Below are 17,211 nucleotides of genomic sequence, written 5' to 3'. Positions count from 1 at the left end.
GTGTGGCCCTAAAAAGAAAAAAACACAAAAACAAAACTAGAGTTACCATATGATCCAGTAATACCATTTCTGGAAATATACCAATGAGGACCAAAAGTAGAGAGAGACTCAGATATTTGCACACCTGTATTCACAGCAGCATTTTTTAAGGTAGCCAAAAGTTGGAAGCAACCCAAGCGTCCATCAATGGATGTATAAACACAATAGTCCATTGTATGTTAACACCACACACAGTGGAATTAACATACAGTGGAATATTACTCAGCCTTAAAGAGGAAGGAAATCCTGCCACATGATTCAACATGGACATTTGAAGGACATAATGCTAAGTGAAATAAGCCAGTCACAGAAGGGTAGATATTGGATAATTCCACTTATATGATGACCTTAGAGTAGCCCAAAGCACAAAGATGGAAAGAAGAATGGTGGTTGTTAGGGGCTGGGGGATAAAGGAGACAGGGAGTTAGTGGTACTGGCTGCAGAGTTTCAGTTTTGCAGGGTGAGAAGAGTGCTGAAGACAGATGATGGTCGTGGTTGCAAAACAATGTGAATGTACCTGATATCACGGGATTATACGCCTAAAATGGCAAAGTCGATGATACGATACTTTGCCTTAATTAAAAAAAAAAGAACAGACACAAGAAAAGGGTCTTGTGCCAAAAATCTGGTCTGTGCCAGGACAGTCTCTTGATTCTTTAAAAGAGAAAAAAAAGAAAACAAAAAAGTCCCCTGCTCTGTCTGACTTAGAAGGCAGGCCACATTCCTACTGAGCCTGCAATTAGGTTGAAAAGAGCCTGTATTTTAATAAGAATTGGTTGTTCTTGGCTGTTCCTATCAAGGTATTATAAAAAGGAGACAGTCCAGTGCAGAACAGACTGCTTTGCAAAGCGAGATGCAGATGAGGAGGCGCTGAGAAATGTGGAGCCTTGAAGGGCTGAAAGAGCCAATGGCTTCTGTCTCTCAAGCATCACAAGTTTAGAGATAAGAACAAGCACGTTGCCTTCCCTCCAAAGTCTGTTGTTTCAGAGGCCCCAGTAGAGCTGCCATTAAATTCAGGAAGGGTGGAGAGGATGCAGAGAAATCAAGCTCAAGACCCAAGTCTTGGAAGGAACTTTGGGAGAGACTGCTGGCATGGGAGGGCCTGGAAGCCAAAAGATCAGAAGTCAGCTGAGTTTCCACAGGCTCTGTATTCACGAAGGTACCACAGCTGCGCCAGTAAACCCTGTGATGGCTGTAAGCTCAGGCCTGCAGATGGGCGTGAGCAGTCCGTGTGCAGCAAGCACCATACAGCCGCAATGGAGGGCCTTTCTCCACAGCCACTCCAGATTTGGCTAAAGGGGAACCCGAGTAGGAAGAGCCTCCGTCCCCCAAAGACAAGGCCAAGGACACACAGAGCCGTGGACAAGAGAGTCCTCCTGAAGAAAAGAAGCAGGGGCCAATCAGGGACCACCCCCCTCAACCTCTGCCAGGGCAGGGCGTTTGCCCATTGCCTGCCCTGGGATGCCAGCGTTATTATGGGCCAGGGGCTGCTATGCGTATTTCTTTCTCCTCTCTCTCTCTCTCTCTTTTTTTTCTTTTTTAGGGCCATACCTGCAGCATGTGAAGTTCCCAGGCTAGGTGTGACTCAGAGCTGCAGCTGCTGGCCTACGCCACACTCACAGCAACAGCAGATCCGAGCTGCTTCTGCAACATACACTGCAACTTATGGCAACACTGGTTCTTCAATCCACTGAGTGAGGCCAGGGATGGAACGGAAACTGTGTCAGGTTCTTAACCTGCTGAGCTACAGTGGGAACGGCTCTCCTCTTTTCAAACAGGAGGGTTTATTTATTTATTTACTGGCTGTTTTGTTGTTGTTGTTTTTTGGGGGGTTTGTTTGTTTGTTTGTTTTTAGGGCTGCACTCGAGGCACAGAGAAGTTCCCAGGCTAGGCAGCTGCCAGGCTACACCACAGCTCACAGCAATGCTGGATCCCCAACCTACTGAGCGAGGGAGGCCAAGGATCAAATCTGCGTCCTCATGGACACTAGTCGGATTCGTTTCCGCTTCACCACAACAGGAACTCCTCAAATGGCAGTGTTAATGGTGGTTTTCTAACCTCTGTTCCATCTTTGCACACAGAGGTGAGTAGGCGGGTACGAGGGGACAACTTGCCTTTGTTGTCAGGTTGTCAGACCGCCAGGACCACATCTAAACCTCATGGAAAGGGCTGTGCGTGGTCCAGCGAGCATGGACCTTCAGCTGGTGCATTTACCGGATGGCCTTTGTTTTTCTCTCTTGGGATGAAGCAATTGTGTTTTATGTGTTGGAAGGAGGGTATTCATGATACTCAGTGGCCAGAGGGACTGACTGTGGTGAGACTGTTAGCTGTCTACCTAAATGCCTATTGACAGATGAACGGATAAAGAAGGTGTGCTATGTATAGACAATGGAATATTACTCAGCCATAAAAAAGAACAAAATAATACTATTTCCAACAACATGGATGGACCTAGAGATTATCATACTAAGTGAAGCAAGTCAGACAGAGAAAGACAAATATATGAGATCACTAGCATGTGGAATCTAAAGAGATGACACAAATGAACTTATTTACAAAAAGAAACAGACTCAGAGACATAGAAAACAAATTTATAATTACCAAAAGAGAAGCAGGGAGGGATAAATTAGGAGCTTGGGATTATAATATACATGCTACTAGACTTTCCCGTTGTGGCTCAGTGATGGTGAGCCAGACTAGTGTCCATGAGGATGTGGGTTTGATCCCTGGGCTTGCTCAGTGAGTTGGGGATGTGGTGTTGCTGTGAGCTATAGTGTAGGTCACAGACGCAGCTCAGATCCCTCATTGCTGTGGTTGTGGTGTGGGTCAGCAGCTGCAGCTCCAATTCGACCCCTAGCCAGGTTCCAGATGCCACAGGTCCTGCCCTAAAAAGCAAAAAAAAAAAAGAAAAGAAAAAAGAGAAAAAAGTAAAATATACATACTACTATATATAAAATAGATAAGCAACAAAAACCTACTGTATGGCACAGGGAACTACCTTAAATATCTTGTAATAACCTATAATGGAAAAGACTCTAAAAACATATATATGTATACATTCACACATACATAAAAATTAATCACTTTGCTGTATGCCTGAAACCAACACAACAGTGTCAATTAACTATATTTCAATTAAATTTTTGTTTTTTGTTTTTTAGGGCCATACTCGTGGCATATAGAAGTCCCAGGCTAGGGGTCGAATTGGAGCTGCAGCTGCTGGCCTACCCCACAGCCATACCAATGTGGGATCCAAGCCATGTCTGTGACCCACACACAGCTCCTGGCAATGCTGGATCCTTAACTCACTGAACGAGGCCAGGGATCAAACCTGCGTCCTCATGGATACTAGTCGGGTTCCTAACGGCTGAGCCACAACAAGAACTTCCTATGCATAATGTTTATGTGTAATTTTTACGACGACTTTACAAAAACACAAAAATGTCTTTTTTCTTAAAAAGACATGTATTCTCTATGTATCTTATAGATCTGGGGTCAAATGAACCCTGGGAGGTATAAAAAAGGGTCGGTTAACATTATTAATTTAATTTTATAGATGAGAAGAAAGTGGTTACTTCCAACATGCCCGAGTCCCCAGTGCGAAAGAATCTTTTCTAGGCTCCTTGCCACATGCAATTATTTCATGTGCCTTCCTAGCCCAAGGCAAAAACAAACACACACACGAAACCGTAGAGCAGTCTGACCACAGGCTAACTGTGCCTGGAAGTCCCTGATCCGAAGCTTTGAAATGGTATCACAACAGCTCTTTCTGATCCATAGGCACAGCCCCAAGTGTCGAAACAGACAGCTCTTCACGATGCTGGTGCTCTCTTGCTAGGCTCTGACCCCGCACCTTAGCCCTGAACAAACAAGAAGCCAACTAGAGCTAAAAAGACATCCCCAAAGGACAGGTGCGTTCAGCAAGTTCAAGAGACGGGGGGGGGATCCGAGAAGGACGTTCAGGTCGGATCGTGGGCGGCTGGGGGTAGAATGCCATGGCTGAGATGGGCTAGGCGACTGCCTGTGACCATCAGACCCCAAGCACAGGACCTGGAGCTCCGCATCCAACAAACCAGCAGCGGCTCAGTGGATGTGATATACCAAGCGTGACGGTCAAAATGATCCTTCTTCCTCTGTTTCGTGGGAACACAGAACAGGGCTGGATCCATGAGCTCGTGTCCTGGATTTTCTTCTTCTTCTTTTTATGGCCACACCTGCGGCATATGGAAGTTCCTGGGCCAGGGGTTGAATTGGAGCTGCAGCCGCCGGCCTACACCACGGCCACATGAGATCCAAGCTGCATCTGTGACCTATGCCACAGCCTGTGGCAACGCTGGATCCTTAATCCATTGATTAATCCACTAATCCAGGGCTGAAGCCTGAATCCTTATGGACACCATGTTGGGTTCTTAACCTGCTGAGCCACAGTGGGAACTCCCAGAGTTTCTGGTTTGAAATCTATGCTCTGCCCCTGAATTGCTGGGTGATGCTGTGCAAAGTGCTGAACCTCTCTAAGCCTCGATTTTCTCATCTACAGAATGGAATCATAAATAGCACCTACTTCCTAGGGCTGCCAAACGAATTAAGGGAGTTAATACAAGCAAGGCTCTTTGATAGGTATATGGCAAGAGCTCAGTTAACTGGAAGCCTACTATTATAACTGGCTGTCTTGGAGTTTCCATTGTGGCTCACAGGTTAACGAACGCAACTAGCATCCGTGAGGACGCAGGTTCGATCCCTGGCCCCCATCAGTGGGTTAAGGATCTGGCATTGCTATGAGCTGTGGGAGGCTGGCAGCTGTAACTCCAATTCAACCCCTAGCCTGGGAACTTCCATATGCCGTGGGTGCGGCCCTAAAAAGACAAAAAATAAAAAATAAATGGCTGTGTTAATATCACTAATGCCCACTCCATTTGTAGTCCAGAAAAGCAAGTCGAAATGCAGATTTATTCCAGCTTAACAGTGGCTGCTTAAAAACGCAGTGAGGAAACTGAGAGAGCGTACGACAGGCTGTAATGGTCTCTCAGGGAGGCAGGGTATGACCTTGTACAAAAATCCTTCCAACAGTCTCTTAGAAAGTGTGCGGATGACTTCTTTGGAAAGACAGAAGAAAACCACATGAACTAGGTGAGACGAGGGGTCGCTTCACGGAGCTCAGACAGGTGCTGAAGAAGGCCATGCGCCATCGTGCATCCTTCTCAGGCCGGAAGATCTCAACAGCTCAGAAGCCCAAACTCCCCTGAACACTCAACCACTGCATCACCAGAAGAAACACCAGGGAGACCAGGGACTCGCAAACCGTAGTGAACTGGCTGGTGCCTGTTCTTCCACAGCCAGTGGGCGCGCCACACACCTTGTGAAAGGGGACCTAATGCAGCTTCTCATTTCACACGGTTCCCTGGCACAGAAGGCACCCTGGAACAGAGCCCATAAATCGTTAGCCTCTTCTCTCGTCCTCGACCCTCATGCCCACAGACGACGTCTTTGCAGGTGAGTGTTAAGCACTCAGCAGGCTTCAGGGTGTGAAGAAGGGTGCGCCTGCAGAGCGAAGGGCAAAGTTAGGAAAATCACCAATGAAGGCGATTCCACGGTGAACCAAAGAAATGAAGCATTACCAAAAACATTTCTTTCTTCTTTTTTGGCCACCGCATGGCATATAGGGTTCCTGGGCCAGGGATCAGATCCAAGGGACCTACGCCACTAGCTAGCTGCAGTCCTAGCTGTGGCAACGCACTGTGCCACACCAGGGATAGAACCTGTGTCCCAGTGTTCCGGAGAGGCCGCCACTGATCCCGTTGTGCCACAGCAGGAACTCCTGAGGTGATGCATTTGGAGCAGTAACACCTCCCAACAACCACTTACCAGCGTCCTGCTAAGAGACTGGCACGCTTCCCAACTCTCAGGAAGTCGTGACGGGTGTGAAACTGCAACTCTAAACTGCTCGTCGTGCTGGCCCCAGCCGTGTGCGTCCTCGGTGGCTCTCCAAAGGCTCAGTATCCTTCACCAGACCAAGGATGCTCTGGCTTTGGTTGCTTCTTTAGATCCATGCTCTCCCAACCGCCCGTTCACAGCTCAGATGCCAGCTGCCATCCGTGGCCCATCCCTCCTTGCCTGCGAAGATACACCACACGTTGATGCCCAGCTCCTGAGCGTGGCAAGGGGGTGGAGTGGAGGCGACACACGCCGTCTCCCTCAAGGGCCTCCCCTCTGTTTCATTAAAATCAAGCACAAATGGAAACTAACTTGAAAATTGCCGGAGCAGACAACATCAGCTTGGTTATATGAGCCGAGCTTAATTTCGTTTATTTTGCAAGATGAGCGACATTGACGCGACCTAAGGTCCACCTCTTATTTATCAAAAGTGAAACTTCAGTCATGCCCCCCAATTGATCATGAGGTCATCACTAACCAGCTCCCTGTCATTTAAGAAAATTCTAATATTTTAACCAATCGCTGTGAAGAATAAGCAGTCACTGCCTCCAGCTACACAAGCTCTTTATAACCACATGCCCCTGAGCCCCACTGCATGCTTTGGTCTGCGAGCTCCTGGTTTGGAAACTTTTTTGGTGCAGGCACAATAAACATATACTAATGACTACTTCAGTGACTCCTTGGTTTTACTTTTGCTTTCTCCTGAACTTGGGATGGTTCACAGGCAACAGAAGTGGGATCCAAAGAAGAAGCCCACATACCCCTCCTGACTCCAAGGCAGGTGAGCGGTCAGGTGTGGGGCCCACAGAGCCCACTGCACTCGTTGCTTTCTTGCTGACCCTGGAGCTCCAGGGCAAGTCTCTGGTGCGTCTGAGCCTTGCTCTCTTTGCATGCTGAGTTCCCCAGTCTTCCTGTGCACATTCGCTGTTTCTGTTTGTTGCAACCTCTATAAGGGAACTAGAAGGGGCGAAACCTGTGATTCCTTGGGCTTTAGAAGGGTTACCCGGCTTCCCAGAGATTATTTGTTTCAAGGCATCTAAGGGCAGAGGTGGGTTCTAAATCTCCTTCTTCTTCCTTTCAAGACTCCTGCCTCTCCTATGTGTACCCACTGTATACCAGGAGCATGTGTCTTTCTGGAAAAGGGGGTGAACGTTTGGATAATCTGGAATTGTAGTGGTCACTTGGAAGCAATTTTAACTTAGATAAGTCCGCCTAAGGGGCACCCTTGAAAAGAGAGGATCCCAAACCTCTCAGAGGCCATTTGAATGCCTTCTTTGATTGGTGTGCAGAAGCTTCTAAAAGACAAATGATTCCAAAAATAGCTTCTCTAAAAGAATCCTTAGAGAATGCAAAAAAAATCTTTATCCATCTGAGCAGGTTATCTTCACTTAGTCCATCTGTCAAAAACAATTTGGATCTAGTTACCCTTTTGCGTTTTGTTATTATTGTACCTGAGACATGGCTGCATTTTAAAATGAAGGTTGTAAGGTCTCTTTTCCTGTCTGTCTATATGTTTATGTGCATCTATGTATGTATATTAAGTATATGCAAATTTTTTTTTTTTGGTCTTTTTGCCATTTCTTGGGCCGCTCCCGCGGCATATGGAGGTTCCCAGGCTAGGGGTCCAATCGGAGCTGTAGCCACCGGCCTACGCCAGAGCCACAGCCACGCGGGATCCGAGCCGCGTCTGCAACCTACACCACAGCTCATGGCAATGCCAGATCCTTAACCCACTGAGCAAGGGCAGGGACCGAACCCGCAACCTCATGGTTCCTAGTCGGATTTGTTAACCACTGCGCCACGACGGGAACTCCCGTATATGCAATATTTTAAAAGAGTTCTGGAGTTCCCTCGTGGCACAGCAGAAACAAATCCGACTAGGGACCATGAAGTTGAGAGTTCGATCCCTGGCCTCGCTCAGTAGGTTAAGGATCCGGCGTTGCTGTGGCTGTGGCGTAGGCCAGCAGCTGTAGCTCTGATTCGACCCCTGGACTGGGCACCTCCATATGCCATGGATGCGGCCCTAAAAAGCAAAACAAACGAACAAACAAACAAAAATAAGTGAGTTCTATTTAATTGGCTTAAAGAAAAATAAACGCATAAATTAAGTATCCCTAAAACTCTCAGACGTGTAGGACTCTAACTCAAATGTTTTTCAGGTTCACATGATCTGGGAAAATCTTTGATAAATAAAAACTAGTTAAAGCTTGTTGGTTTAATAAAAACAGGCATGCCTTAGAGTTCTGGTCATGGCTCAGCAGTAATGAACCCAACCAGTATCCGTGAAGACTCGGGTTCAATCCCTGGCCTTGCTCAATGGGTTAAGGATCCGGCGTTGGCGTGAGCGGTGTGTGGGTCGCAGACATGGCTCGGATCCCAAGTTGCTGTGGCTGTGGTGTAGGCTGGTGGCTACAGCTCCGATTAGACCCCTAGCCTGGGAACCTCCATATGCCGTCGGAGTGGCCCTCAAAAAAAAAGGTATGTTTTCATAAATACGTATTCATACATTTGCTAATCTACTATAGGACACTAACATATGATAGATAATGCACAATTGCCTACTTCTTAAGTTTTCACTAGAAGGTGAAAACTCATAGTTAAAAGTTTGTACTCAGTATGTAAAAACAAAACTATAACAGAGTGAAGTGAAACAACTTTGCATACAAAATATGGGCAGAAAGTGGGCGTGTTTTTATCTACAGAGCATGCAAGGGATCCGGGGTGTGTTTTTGTTAAGGAAAGAAAGAGAGGAATGGCTCAAGTAGTAAATGTAACGTCTGCTTGTTCCAGAATAAGAAAGAAAAGGTTTATTTTTTCTTTCCCAAACAAAACCTAAATGGACATAGAGAGTTGCAGGTTTGTGGAAACGGTAGATGCTATGAGGTCAAAGCTGGCTCAACTGAATGGATTTATTACAAGGGTTTAAAAACAAGCTTTAATAAACGGTGTCCTCATGTAAAACTAAAGCTAACTTTTCTTTCATCTGCATAAAGGATAAAATTTAATCAGACCACCTGCTCTTGCTAAGCTTGCACAACGTTTTTCTTCACCCTTACAGTAACCCATCCAGAAAAACAAAGATCCATGTTTTATCAAAAAATTTCCTATGTTTCCCATTGTCTTTATTGCGTCTGTGATTAAGAAAACTGAATTTTCTCTATTGAGAGAGCAGACGTCTTTTTCAACCATGTAACTTTCTTTCCTTGCCTTTGAAATCTTTTCACGGTCACTTTGGCTGAATGGACAGCGCAGCTTTGTTTCACAGAGACCCGTGATCCTACCTGACATTTGGACAAACTTCCCCAATTCAAAGGCCGAATGAAGTCTCTTTGACCTCAAACTAACTTTGGGATTTTCCAGAGGGCCCCAAGAGCTCCAAAGATTTGCTCTCTCTCCTCATGAAAGAGAGATGTTAATTTACGTAGGCTTATTTGCTATGTCGAGTTGCATGGGAAACACGGTCCAATAAAAAGTCATGTTTAACCTTCTTAGATTATATTTACATGATTATGTAAGTGCTCCAGAAATTATACAAAATCCCTAAAGTCTGCTATGTCCTGGTATAATGTTATCAGTCATAATTGCAATTACTACTGTACAGTCTTGTGTGTCACGAAAATAGCAATTTGCTTCTCAATTGCATCATTTTCGGTGAACTCTCTCTCCCCAGATCTTTAACGATGGCTGTTTTTACGTCTTCTGTCCCTCGATAATCACTGTTAGGCTCTCGATTCTTCTCTGAAAGCATTTATAACCAACTGCAGGCAAAATACTTCCTTTTCAAAGAGATTCATGGAAAAGATGCTGACCAGTACTCTAGAACACAGGTTTCTGAGAACTTGAACTGGGTAAGAATTTCTAAACTCTAACGGAAAATCGATAGACTCATAAAGCTTTGAACCTGAGATGAAGCAAAATAAAAATTACAGGAAACTGAATGAACCGATGAAAATGAGAATGAGTTTTATGACGTCATTTCAAACATTATTGTTTTTTTAAAACGTTTGGTTTTCCAGATCCAAAGGACCCCCTTTTTCTCTTTTCTTTTAAGCTGTTTATACCTCACAGCAACTTGATAAAATAAACTTTTATAAACAAAAGTTGAAACATTTATCTTTTTCTCCCTACCTGATCCCCCCAGAATTTGGAAATTGTTATTAAATATTTGTATTTTCACGATGATATGTGCTTTTTTTGTTTGTTTGTTTGTTTGTTTTTCTTTTTCGGCCATACCCACAGCATACGGAAGTTCCCAGGCCAGGGACTGAATCTGAGCCAGAGCGGCAACCTACACCACAGCTGCAGCAACTCGGGATCCTGAACCTGCTGCACCACAGTGGGAACTCTGACAGTACATGCTTCTATATAAAGAATCTGTTCTCCTTGTAACAAGACAATCAGACAAGTCCTTAGCTTGGCTTCTTATCCTAAAGAGACGTTAAAGGTCTAATCTGAGATTTCTTCTTCCCAGACAGTGTTACAGAACTAAGGTTGATTTCATCAATAAAGTCCCTTGGCTATTACCAAAGCTTCCACTGAAATGGCACATGCACAGAATCCTTATCACTACAACACCTCTGTAAATAATAAAACTAGACATTTTTAAACAAACAAATTAGTTTTACTGTAAATATCTTTGATAAAAATGGGATAACTACAAAAAAAAAAAAAAAACTATTTCAGTGGAATTGCAGTATACCCATTCTCAGATTCTGATCCACGCACCTACTTTAAACTTCAGGAAAATCACCACATCCTTCGTGTCCGTCGCTGTAAGGGCCACTCAAGAAAGTTCAACGGATACCCAGCGACGTCATCAAAGCCAGGCACACGGCAAACCAGGGACATCCATCAGATTCCCTCTGCTCACGAGGCTGTGAATTCAAATCCGGAGCTTTTCTCAAGCAGCTCTTCTCAAAACTTGGAAAACGAGCTTATGATTTGCTCAAACTATTAACTTTCATTTTTCTTTTGTTTCCATAGCAGTGCCTCTTATTAAATCATCTGATGGCCCACACCACATAGAGGCCTAATTCGGTGAACACTCACCTGCACCAGCACCTCCTGAGATTCGGCATCTTCACACGGCTCCCGTCCTGAGTCACGATGAGACCGTGTGCCTGCTGACACACCCCAGTGTGCCACGCAAACCACTCACGAAACAGGCGCAGACGGACTTAAAGTCTGAATCTGACTATGACCCATCGGTGAGGTCTAGCTGGTTAAATCTTGGCCTCTGGAAATCTTTGCTCTGGGGAATTTTTCAGTCTTTGGCTTTTCGTTTCCCTAGAGCCATCCCACGAACCTTTCTAGTGTGTTGTATACTCTGAATAGTTTTAATATCTTTTGGCAGCCACACACACACACACACACACACACACACACACACATGATATCCGTGAGGATTAGACAACTTGAGGAACTCAATGATCTGAGCTCCCAGGTCTGTGAAGACCATGTAACTGACGGTAACAGCAATTACACGGCCCTCTGTCCTGACAACACCTGGGAGCAGTGGTATGTGACGCTTCAGCCTGGCTGCGTCAACAACCATAAACAAGAGCAACGCTACACTCGCTGCTCACACTGCAAGTTCGCTGAGAAGATGATCAAAGGGGGAATTGTTAAAATCAAACACAAAAGGAGACCAGACTTGAAATTTCCCTGAGCAGACAAAACCAGTTTAGCTACACAAAGCTTAATTTAGCTTCTTTTGCAAGACAAACAAGGCTAAATTGACCTGGGTCATTTCTTGCTTACGCCTCTGAAAATCCTAAATTCCCCAAAGTTGGTATGAGGTCATCACTAACCAATTGCTTTAAAAAATTCTAATATTCTAAAGCCTATCACCGAGGAGAATAAACAGTCACTAGTCCACGCTGTAGAAGCTGCACAGCAACATACCTCAGGGCCTCATTGCGTGTTTTGGTTTGAGAGCTCCCAGTTTGCAAACTGTCTTTTTTTGGTGCAGGCACGATAAAAGTATGCTAATGACTACTTCAGTGATTCATTGGTTTTATTACTGTTTTTTGTTTTTTTTAATTTTTTTTTTTTTTGTCTTTTTAGGGCCGCACCCTCGGCACATGGAGGTTCCCAGGCTAGGGGTTGAATCGGAGCTGTAGCTGCCGGCCTACCCCACAGCCACAGCCACACCGGATCCTTAACCCACTGAGCGAGGCCGGGGATCCTCATGGATACGCGTCCGGCTCATTAACCGCTGGTCCATGACGGGAACTCCTTTTTTTCCTGCACTTTTGGGAGTCCCCTTTGCTATACCTAGACCGACCGTCTCTTCCCAACTGTGGTTTGGCCGCCCAGTTTCTGGACAAGTGCTGTCCTATATTTCAGGACGGGCCACCCGGCTGCGTTACTTCTCCCTTCCAGCCATGGAATCCGCAAGATTCTCCTTCAGTGGTTCTGCAGAACCCTTGGAAAAAAACAGATTGAAAAGGAGTTCCTGTCGTGGCTCAGCAGCAACGAACCCAGCTAGTGTCCGAGAGGACTCGGGATCAATCCCTGGCCTGGCTCGGTGGGTTAAGGATCCGGCGTTGCTGTGAGCGGTGGTGTAGGTCGCAGATGACCTCGGATCTGGCGTTGCTGTGGCTGTGGTGTAGGCCGGCAGCTGTGGCTCCAATGGGACCCCTAGCCTGGGAACCTCCACATGCCCCAGGTGTGGCCTTAAAAAGACAAAAAAAAAAACCAAAACAACAAAACAAACCAAAAACAGGTTGAGAAAATAGTTTTATCAATACCTCATCAGTAAATAGATGACCTGTCCTCTCCGCAGGTAACTCAATTTCTACCATACTATGTGGCTTCTCAAACCAGATACACTCCCCTTACTATCTTGAATGGCTCCCTGCCTGACGTGAATTAAGGGCAGATTCACTGATGGGCAAGCTGAACCATTAGAATTCTCAGGGTGTCTGAGTTTCTTACTTGACATATTGTGGGTCCCTTTATTTATTTATTTATTTATTTTGTCTTTCTGCTATTTCTTGGGCCGCTCCCGCGGCATATGGAGGTTCCCAGGCTAGGGGTCTAATCGGAGCTGTAGCCACCAGCCTACGCCAGAGCCACAGCAACGCGGGATCCGAGCCGCGTCTGCAACCTACACCACAGCTCACGGCAACGCCGGATCGTGAACCCACTGAGCAAGGGCAGGGACGGAACCCGCAACCTCATGGTTCCTAGTCGGATTCGTTAACCACTGCGCCACGACGGGAACTCCTTGTGGGTCCCTTTAAATGTCAGTAGACACAGATGCCCTCTTGACACTGTTTCCCCCAAACCTTCGGTCCCCCCTCTCGGTTCACGGCAGCTCCATCCTTGCTGTTTCTCAGGCCAGAACCCTCAGGGTCGCCTTAAAACGCCTCAACTTCTCACACGCCCTACATCCAAAGTGCCAGGAAACCCTGGTCCAAAAGAGTCCTAACCAAAGCTGCTTCTCACCACAGTGGGCTGGTCATTTTAAAACACAGATCAGATCAGACCATTTCTTTAAAAAAAGCAAAACTGAAGCATAGCTGATTTATAACATGGTGTCAGCTTCTGCTGAACAGCCAAGTGACCGAGTTATACACACATATATGTAGTCTTTTCCTTTATGGTTTATCGCAGGCTCTTACATACAGTTCCTTGTGCTATACAGCAGGACCTTGTATCGGCTAACCTCAAACTCCTAATTTTTACTTATTTATTTTTTTGGTCTTTTGTCTTTTTAGGGCCACACTCGTGGCATATGGAGGTTCCCAGGCTAGGGGTGGAATCAGAGCTGTAGCCGCCAGCCTCCCCCACAGCCACATTAAGGCCAGATCCAAGCTGCGTACTGCTCACAGCAACGCCGGATCCTTAACCCACTGAGCGAGGCCAGGGAGCGAACCTGCAACCTCACGGTTCCTAGTTAGATTCGTTTCCGCTGAGCCACGGCGGGAGCTCCCTGAGAACCCATTTTAAGTCACCCTCGCTCCTCACTTCCAGAATTTCTCATCCCACCTTCTACTTCTCTCCGCAGCGCCCGGCGCCGTATGTCACCTATTTTATTGACAGATTTTCCTCTTTCACTCAATGTAAGCTCCGTGAGGGTAGGAATTTTCACCTTTTGTGTTCTGCTTTATCCCCAGGGTCTAGAACAAGGCGGGCCCGTCATAGGATGCCTGATGACTATCTGGATAAGAGCGCGTGAAAGGCACTCTGCTAGGAAATGGGAAATACAAACAGCAAACAAAACAGCAAAACAAAAGCAGGAACCTTGGTTCAGAAACCTAAGTGTGAACACAGGTAAGCACAGTATGAGGCAGAGCTGGTCGCTGCTACGCCGAAGATGAAAACAGATCTATGCCCAGAGGGCGGGAAGAGGGGTTACTTCTGATGGGGGGAGCAGGACCTTGGGGGTGGCACTGCCTCGGATCAGGAACAGAGCTGCACGACGCTGAAAGGGAATGGAAGGCTATCGAGCAAGAGAAACCGTCTAAAGAGGACACAGAAAATATTGGCGGAGCAGAGTACGTGAGGCAGCGGGGCCGAGGCTCAGTGCCCTCGGTGGGGGAGCTATGCGGGGGGAGGCAGCGGAGGTGTCTGCAGCCAGGCCGCGTGGGCCAGGAGGGCACGCCTGGGAAGAGGGCTCGGGGGCCGCACCCCCGGGTAATGGGGGGCAGTCACCGAGGGCTGCTCTGCTAGTCGGAAGTGAAGACAGAAGGATTCCATTTGCTCCTTGTCTGCAGTATTCTCCAGAAGCATAAAGCTTTGGCGGTATAGAACCAGGGCAGAAGGCCTCGGGGGCAGCCAGTCCCAGGTTCTAATCACGCTTCTCGGCCTTGGGAGCCCTCTGGTTAAGAAAGGTTAAGAGGGAGTTCCCGCTGTGGCTCAGCGAGCCACAAACCCAACTGGTATCCATGAAGATGTGGGTTTGATCCCTGGCCTCGCTCAGGGGGTCGAGGCTCCAGCGTTGCCTTCAGCTGTGGTATAGGCCGGAGGCTGCAGCTCTGATTGGACCCCTAGCCCGGGGACTTCCATGGCCGCAGGTGCGGCCCTAAAAAGCAAAGAAAAACAAAACCAATGATTAAGAGGGAGTTCCTGCTGTGGCAGAGTGGGTTAACAATCGACTGTAGCCTCTGGGGTTGCTGCGGAAACGGGTTTGAGCCTTGGCCTGGCACAGTGGGTTAAGGATCTGGCGTTGGCGAAGGCTGCAGCTATGGTTCAGATTCAATCCCTGGCCCAGAAACTTCCATTTGCCATGGATGCCACCATTAAAACAAAACAAAAAAATGGTTAAGAGTTAGCCAGGGTGTTATCAAAACCCACAACTGATCAAATGAAACATTGTGTAGTAAATGAAAATGGTGAGTATTCTGGAAATGGACTGGACATGATAGGAATAGACTTCAACAGAACATCACGGAACATGGGCTGAAAATCAGGTGGGGCCGTTAGTACACGAAATTTTATTTCCTGTTGAATTAAACGATAGATTTACAAAGATAAAGAGATGCTTCTAGGTTTATTTGGGGTGCAAAGTTTGGCATCTTAATGCATGAAATCGAAATGCGTACTGGCCTGAGAGGCATCAGATAGTCAACTATAGGGTCCTAAAGCTTCCTACACGGTGAGAAAAGAGTAAGAGGGGGAGTGCCCGCCGTGACCCAATGGGATTGGGGGCGGCTTGGGAGCGCTGGGATGTGGGTTTTATCCCCAGCCTGGAACAGTGGATCCGGCATTGCCTCGGCTTAGTTTTAGGCAGTGGCTCGGATCTGATCCTTCGCCGGCAGCTCCATGTGCCGCAGAATGGCCAAAAGAGAAAAAAAAAAAAAAAAAAAAGAGTAAGAGGAAAGAGTGGGTAGGATCAAAATAACCCACTTTATTAAAACACAGCAACAGGGAGTTCCTGTCGTGGCGCAGTGGTTAACGAATCCGACTAGGAACCATGAGGTTGCGGGTTCGGTCCCTGGCCGTGCTCAGTGGATTAAGGATCCGGCGTTCCATGAGCCGTGGTGTGGGTCGCAGATACGGCTCGGATCCCGAGTTGCTGTGGTTGTGCTGTAGGCCGGCGGCTACAGCTCCGATTCGACCCCTAGTCTGGGAACCTCCATATGCCTCAAGAGTGGCCCAAGAAATGGCAAAAAGACAAAAAGCAAAACAAAAAAAATATCACAACAACAGCTAAAAACCATGACCATAATTCAAAATTGGGTTGCACAAACTAAGATGATCTCAGATGTGCCGTTTTATTCTTTGGGCTTTTTTGAACAACAAAAATTGATTTTTCTTTCTGCAAAGACATTCATTGTACACTTAAGCCGATGCTGTACACTTCTAAAAAGAGAGACGTGTATCTTAGGAATAACCCACTTCTTTTAAATTGCAGACAAGTGACTTCACAGCTTTCTCTAGTTTCTTCAGAAAAACCTCCAAGTAATTGCCATTTTAATTATGTCTTTCCTTCTTATTTATATGCCAAGCTAAAAAGGGGGTTGCATTTGCCTTTGCTCAACAAGTATTCAGCAAGCGCCTTCCCTGGGCTGGGAGCTGTGCCGGGTGGTGGGGGCGTTAGTTACGAAGAAGACAAGGGTTCTGCCTCCAAGGGATGGAGAGGAGGAGCGAGAGGCAAAGACCAATGCAAGGCCACTGGCAATACAGACAAGCCCACCGGCCCAAAGTGAGGCGAGTATAATCCCGCCGGGAAGCTGAGGAGGGCAGCAGGGTGTGACCTTTAAGGTGGCCCTGAGGGGATTCGCGAGGCAGACCAAGCTCAAAGGGCATTCTGGGCAGCGGGGCAGCTCCAACAAAGCCAGGGAAACCCGATTCGATTATGAACCTGTCTTACCAACGAGGGGGATTTCAGTTTGGCTGCGGTGCTGGGGAGCAGGCAGCTCTTGCGCTGTTCCTAGAGAGAGACGCTGATACCCTGAGCCAGAGCAGTAAGGGGTGAGACATGGTGGAAGAGATGAATTCAAGAATATTTTTTTGGGCCGTGCCTGTGCCCGTGGCATGTGGAAGTTCCAGGGCCAGGGATCGGACCCATGCCACAACAGTGACCCCAGCAGCTGCAATGACAACGCCTGGTCCTTAACCCACTGTGCCACAAGAGAACTCGACAAGAAATATTTTAAAGGTGAGAGGTGAAAGCAGAAAGAATGCTTGAGGCACTTCGTTCTTGGAAACATGGCTGAGACAGGACCTTTCAATGAATAGGAACCCTTTAATTTGTTCTCATGAGGGAATTTTTGTAATTGGAGTAGAGTC

At 46.8% G+C, this 17,211-nt stretch overlaps 1 protein-coding gene across 6 annotated transcripts in view; it reads right to left on the bottom strand.

Annotated features, from left to right (window-relative positions):
• Positions 1 to 17,211, bottom strand: part of TMEM150C (transmembrane protein 150C) — an 81,861-nt gene that overhangs the window by 26,009 nt on the left and 38,641 nt on the right. For 2 of the 6 annotated variants that reach the window (XM_084973720.1, XM_005653621.4), the window contains exon 2: positions 5,902 to 6,150. The exons of 3 other annotated variants lie outside the window; for them this stretch is intronic. The gene's annotated coding sequence lies outside the window, so the exon portion shown is untranslated. Of the gene's footprint in view, positions 1 to 5,901; positions 6,151 to 6,731; positions 6,928 to 17,211 lie in introns of those variants that run through there. One more of the 6 variants, XM_084973719.1, reaches the window with a different exon arrangement.

The sequence above is a fragment of the Sus scrofa genome, chromosome 8, assembly GCF_054392235.1.
Source record: "Sus scrofa isolate SSC_HxYL_T2T_F1_AM1 chromosome 8, Sscrofa_HxYL_maternal_Yorkshire_Landrace_v2.0, whole genome shotgun sequence".
Classification (NCBI taxonomy): Eukaryota; Metazoa; Chordata; class Mammalia; order Artiodactyla; family Suidae; genus Sus; species Sus scrofa.
Note: the sequence above shows the minus strand (reverse complement) of the source record. Positions and strands in the feature narration are given on the sequence as shown.